This window comes from Crocodylus porosus, unplaced genomic scaffold, assembly GCF_001723895.1.
Source record: "Crocodylus porosus isolate Cpor-Errol unplaced genomic scaffold, CroPor_comp1, whole genome shotgun sequence".
Taxonomy (NCBI): Eukaryota; Metazoa; Chordata; order Crocodylia; family Crocodylidae; genus Crocodylus; species Crocodylus porosus.
The window spans coordinates 94,962,663-94,968,665 of record NW_017728906.1 but is presented as its reverse complement, the minus strand read 5'-3'; positions in this window follow the sequence as shown (position 1 = coordinate 94,968,665).

Genomic DNA, 6,003 nt, shown 5'->3' with positions numbered 1-6,003 from the left:
GAATGCACCTTCCAGCTTGGTGAGGCTGGGAAGGAGAGAGGCAGGGGGAATCTCAGCCCAGCTCCGAGCTGTGAGGGGACTTTCCCCCTGCAGTAGGCAGACCGCCAGCTGGGAATCCAATGCCAAGCTTGGGGGTGCATTCCCACTCCTACCCCCACCCCATAGATTCCATTCAGGTTCACCAGTGGAGGCTTTCCCCCCCTTCACCAGGCAGACTCCAGCTGGGGGGACTGGTGCTGGTTGCTGGGTGGGAGGGTTGTTGCCAACCCCTGCTTCTGAGGTGGAGGCTGGGGAAGGAACTGGGCTTGGGGGAGAGGGGGGCAAAAGCCTCCCCTCCCATCAGTGGGAGCTTTCCCTATGCTATGCAGACCCTGGCTGGGGTGACCAGTGCCAGCCTGGGGGTATCTTCCCCCCACAGAGTGGGGGCTGGTAAAAGTTTGGCTGCTGGAGACACCCCCATACCCCCCTCCCCCTTATCAGCAGTGGCAGGTTGAGCCAGCAAATCACCAAGCCTGGGCTATAGCTGAGCTGGATTCATCAGCCTTAGGAGCACCCTTAGGCTCCTGGCCCAGGCCAGTGTGGGCTTCTGCCTGTCTTGGCCACCTGAGCACTCAATGTCAGTTCAGTTTATTAAGTCAATATACACAGCTTAGAAAAACTGGCAAAGATTGAATCAATTTTGCTTCAGGCTTGTTGATCCTCTGTACTTGGCTCAAATAACTGGACAACAGTTAAAAGGACATTTTGGAGATCAGGATTTAGTTCCCAGCACTTCCCAGACAAGGTACTTCTATTTTACAATGTTCTGTCTATACCTTAACTAACAGAGGAGAGGATGTGTTTGTGCAAACTTTGACTGACACTTGTAAGGGGCTAAAAAGGTGTGGTTTTGTGAACCATGTGAGTACCTAGAGAGAAAGTTTAGGAGGAGGCTTAGAAATGTGTTCCATGGAGCAGCTAATTTAATTTTGGAGGACCTTACACTTTGTGCACCTGCAGAATATTAAACTTAAATATTTCTGAAAATTATTGACTGGGTATAATAGGCAAGGCAGGTATCAATTGGGAGGTTTCTCATAAACCGCCACTTCATTTGTTTAGAACAAGAACCTTTAATGCAGCAGTTTCACCCTATCAAAAGGTTTGTTGGCATCTAGACTTTTCAGTTGAACCTGGTTACTCATTAAAATGTCACTCATTAATTGGCCTACTCAAGCAAATGAGCTTTGGATGCTTATTTGCATTAGCAGCTAAAGTCATTTAACCTCAGTTTTCTGCTTGAAGTCTCATTATTTATAAATAAAGAATAGAAAAAGGGGAGATGGGTGGAAAACCCTGATGTTTTAGGCTTATTTTTGATGTAGCTGATGTTAGACATGATGAAACATTACCTGAGGTTTCTTTAGTCTGTTAAGGGAAAATATCATGGTTGTAAGTTGGACAGGTAGAAAGGTAGACAGGTAGAAAATTAAATAATTAAAGACATATGTAGCAAAAGAGGAAATGATAAACAAACATGGATGAGTTAAGTAACAAGACTCTCTACACCATCAATAGACCACTGTCAGGGTTAACACACTGAAGCATGCATGTACCCTACTTTCCAAAACAATGCAACTTGCCTTTGTGAAGACCTGAGCAAATGCCAGTAAACTCTTGTTTAGTGTCCCTCTGAGGTGGCCACATCACATTTGTTTCAAGTTGGAGTGCACCTTGCATGTGTCACTGGGCTGCTCTCTGGTGTGGCCTTCTGACTGTATAGGAAGGCCGGAGGAAGTGTTTTGGATTATTTCATTTGTTGGAGTTATGTGTTTTGAAGGAAGGGACCTTCCTCTTGCCCCAGTGCCTTGCTTGTCTATAGCATGTTCAACTTTTAATAAGAAAGTTGGCTGGTATCACGTATTTTAACCTAAAGGAAGTGATTGTTTTCAAGAAGATTGAACTTTAGACTTGTGAAAACTTTATCTCCTGCTCTTCCATGTTTGTTAAAAAATGTGGGCCTCTTCATGCCTTCTCAGATAAGTTTTAGTAAAGCAGAAGTTGGCAACCTATAGTCTGCAGGTTGACTCTGGCCTGGGAAAGTCCAGCCTGGCCTGGGGTAGCACAAGGGATTGGGCAGTGCACAACTGCCCTGAGCCATCCAGACTTGCTGCAGCAGCCTCCTCCACAGCCTTCCCTTGTGCTGTCTTCTGCCTGTGCTTACCCTCATTGAAGGAGGCCTGAACAGCTTTGGCAGGGGTAAGTGCAGGTGGCTTGAGCTGCCCAGGGGGCATAGATTTGCAGCCTGCAGCAAGGGGCTGTCACAACCTCCAGCCTGCAGGGGCAAAACGTTGCCAATGCATGTAGTGGAGGATGTGCAGCTGCATCAAATAAAATTTTTCTCTGTCAAACTCAGTATTTTAATGGCACTTTTTCTTATACAGAAAAAGAGAAATTTTGATTTACTGTTACTACTGTAATTAAATTGAGAACCATTTCATTTAGCTGTGTGGCAAAGAAGAACAGAAGTAAGAGAATGCATCCTCCATCAGAACCAAGTGTCGTATCTTCCGGTGAATCTAATGAGGAAGACATGTCACATGAGTAAAATATATGTATTCTGGTGGTTCAAAAAGTAAGAACGTATTTTATATTATATTAAATATAATGAATATATATACATGAATATATATACATTGGAACTCTTAGTACATGCTTTCCAGTTGTGTTTGCTGAAACATAAGTTAATGTATATAAAAATAAGAGATAAATGAGTAAAAGGACAGAGGTGAGAGACAAAACCGGAGAAGCAAGTAACATGGTCAAAACACCTTAAATGAGAGGTTTCTTTTCTTATAGAAGGGAGAGGGGTAAGCCTTTTTTTCTGAAGCACGTCTAGGGCTAACCAACCTGACAATATGTAGGAACTAGCTAAGGTGTCCTGTTTATCATTACCTCAGTGTTGCCACTGGATTATAAACAAGCCCTGTTACCTTGTTCTGGGTAGGCCTAACCTTTCTGAGACTGAGCATGACCCCTTCCATTTTATAATAGGTGAGTTTTACTGATACAGTGATAACAGATGAGACTAATGCAAACAAAATGACTACACAGTCCTACTTATCTACCAGTCCTAGGGTTTCACAAGGAAATGGTATATTTGGCTGGTATGCGAGTGCTGCCTCATGGTTCTTGCTTGAATCAGGACTTCTGCCTTGGAGGTTGTGGGGGTGAATGCCCTCTTTGCCACACAATGGGCCAGGTGATTTAAGCTGGTGATGTGCCCTGTACCCACAGTGGCCTCAGGATTCCCCCCTTTTCTATTCTTTCTCCTGATGACTCTTCATTTCTAGGTACCATTGACTGATTTCCCTGTGGCTGTCATGCTATTCATGTTTTGCTCTGTCAGATTAATCTTTTTTTTTTTAAAATAAATCACGTGTACATGTTCTAATTTGGTCATTTGCAGGTGTCTTAATTCGGGCATTCCTGGTCTCCTAATTTGGTTATTTTACCAAACTAGGGATTTCTTACCAAGTTATAGCTGGTCATTGTGACCTGTTGCTAGTTCAGCATGTTTGCATTTTATTATGGGTTCTAAGGGAACAAAGTGCTGCATGTTTTCAGTTTCTCAGGATGCATGTGCCTGTTTGTCTGCTAGCTTCTGACCCTTGAATGCCAAAATGCTGACAATGTGAATCTTTGCCACAGACATACTTTAGAAATCCATTAAACCTTGCCATTCCCCTGGACCATTCCTCCAATGCAATCCAATTTCTAAAAGCAAAATTTTAAATACTATTCTCTAGACATCACTTAATGCCAGTCCAGTGACCCAACAGGAACAAGTGCCATGTTTGCATTCCATGTTTCCCCATTGAACATTATATCAGTCACTATTTAGATTTTTAAGAAGAGTTCATTCAGTTCCTCCTACATTTTATTCCAGGAATGTAGTGCTTCAGGCACTTGCCCGGGTAGTGACAGGCCTGATGTTGTAGGCCTTCCACATACATTGAGAAGGTTTGAACTGATGGCTTCTGTTGCTTAGAAAAGTGCCCTATCCACCAAACCACGAGCACCTTCCACCCCTGCGGTTGAGCTCTGCTTCTCTGCAGTTGTGTTACTTCATCAGGATTCTTAGATCATGCCTTGGTCTGGTGTGAACTGGGTTCTTCTGACTTGAATCATAGCCAAGGACCCTACACCTCAGTGTCTGCTTCTGGCAGGACTCCCATTTCACATATCTCTGGTCTTATCTGCTTTACATACCTACAGCAGATCTGGGAAGTCTCAAAGTCACTTCCCCTCCTGGAACCAATGCTCAGAAAAGAGATAAGCACAAATCAAAATTTTCTGCCAACAATATGCACAACAAGGCTGCTGTCACAGTGTGCAAGAGCTGGAGAAAGACACTGTGAAGCTTAAGGCTGGGTGGGACCCTGAGTCCTGTGAATCCATGCAACAGGGGGATGAGGTATATGTCATGGCTGGCTCATGGCTTGCAGGATCCTGGCATTATGATGGGGTGCAGCTGAGTTGGGAACTTCTTGTGGGACAATGACATAGAAACAACAGGTCTGGGTGTAATTGGGTACACCTGGAACAGGGTCTTGATGTGAGGTGGCAGCAGGACATGCAGGGCTCCATGTGGGGCACTCTGCAGTGTTTCTGGGCTTTGTGACTAGTATCATAGAATGATAGATTTCATAGACATTAGGGCTGGAAGAGACCTCGGAAGATCATCAAGTCCAGCCCCCTGCCCCAGGGGCAGGAAGTCAGCTGGGGTCATAGGATCCCAGCAAGATAAGCATCCAAATTTCTCTTGAAGACATTCAATGTAGGTGCTTGAACCACCTCTGATGGCAGGCTATTTTAGACCATGGGGGTTGGACAATAAAGAAATTCTTCCTTATGTCCAGCCTGAAACAGTCTTGCAGGAGTTTATAAATGTTCAACCTTGTCATCCCTTGGGGAGCTCTGGTGAACAATCGTTCCCCCAGATCCTGGTGAACACCTCTGATAAACTTATAGGTGGCCATCAGATCACCCCTGAGCCTGCGCTTTTCCAGGCTGAAGAGTCCCATAGCTCGCAGCCTGTCATTGTAAGAACCATTTTCCTGACCTGTGATCATGCGTGTGGACTCCTCTCAAGCTTCTCCACATCCTTTTTGAATTGTGAAGCCCCAAACTGGATGCAGTACTCCAGCTGCAGCCTCACCAGGGCTGAGTACAATGGGAGAATGACATCCTGGGATTTGCTTGAGAAACTTCTATGGATGCAAGCCAGTCCTTTACTTGCTTTACTAGACGCAGCATCACATTGATGGCTCAAGTTCATTTTGTGGTCAATCATGACCCTCAAGTCCCTTTCATCCATAGTGCTAGCCAGCGTAGCATTGCCGAGCCTATAAGGAAACTGCAGGTTTTTCCTCCCAAGGTGGAGAACCTTGCATTTTTTGGTGTTAAATACCATCAGGTTCTCATCTGCCCATTTCCTCAGCCTGTTGAGGTCAGCCTAGATTGCTGTCCTGTCCTCAGGTGTGGATATTTTAGCTTAGAGTTTAGTATTATCGGCAAACTTGGCCAGTCTGGTTCTGACTCCAATGTCCATATCATTAATGAAGATCTTGAACAAGATAGGTCCAATGACAGAGCCTTGGGGGACACCACTGGTCACACGGCACCATGACGATTGACTTCCATCAATTACTACCCTCTGTTTCTGACCAAGGAGCCAATTCCCCAGCCAGTGGATTGTGGTGGACCCGAGGCCGCAGTTGGCCAGTTTTGCCAAGAGGCGATTGTGGGATACCAGATCGAAGGCTTTTTTGAAGTTGAGATATGACATCAATCTCCTCTCCCTTGTCCAGGTGATAGGTCACCTGGTCATAAAAGGAAATAAGATTGGTCAAGCAAGACCTACCCATAACATACCCATGCTGGCTATCCCTCAGGATGTTGCCATTGGCCAGTCTGTTAAGAATGGCCTCTTTAATAATCTTTTCCTAAGACCTTCCCCAG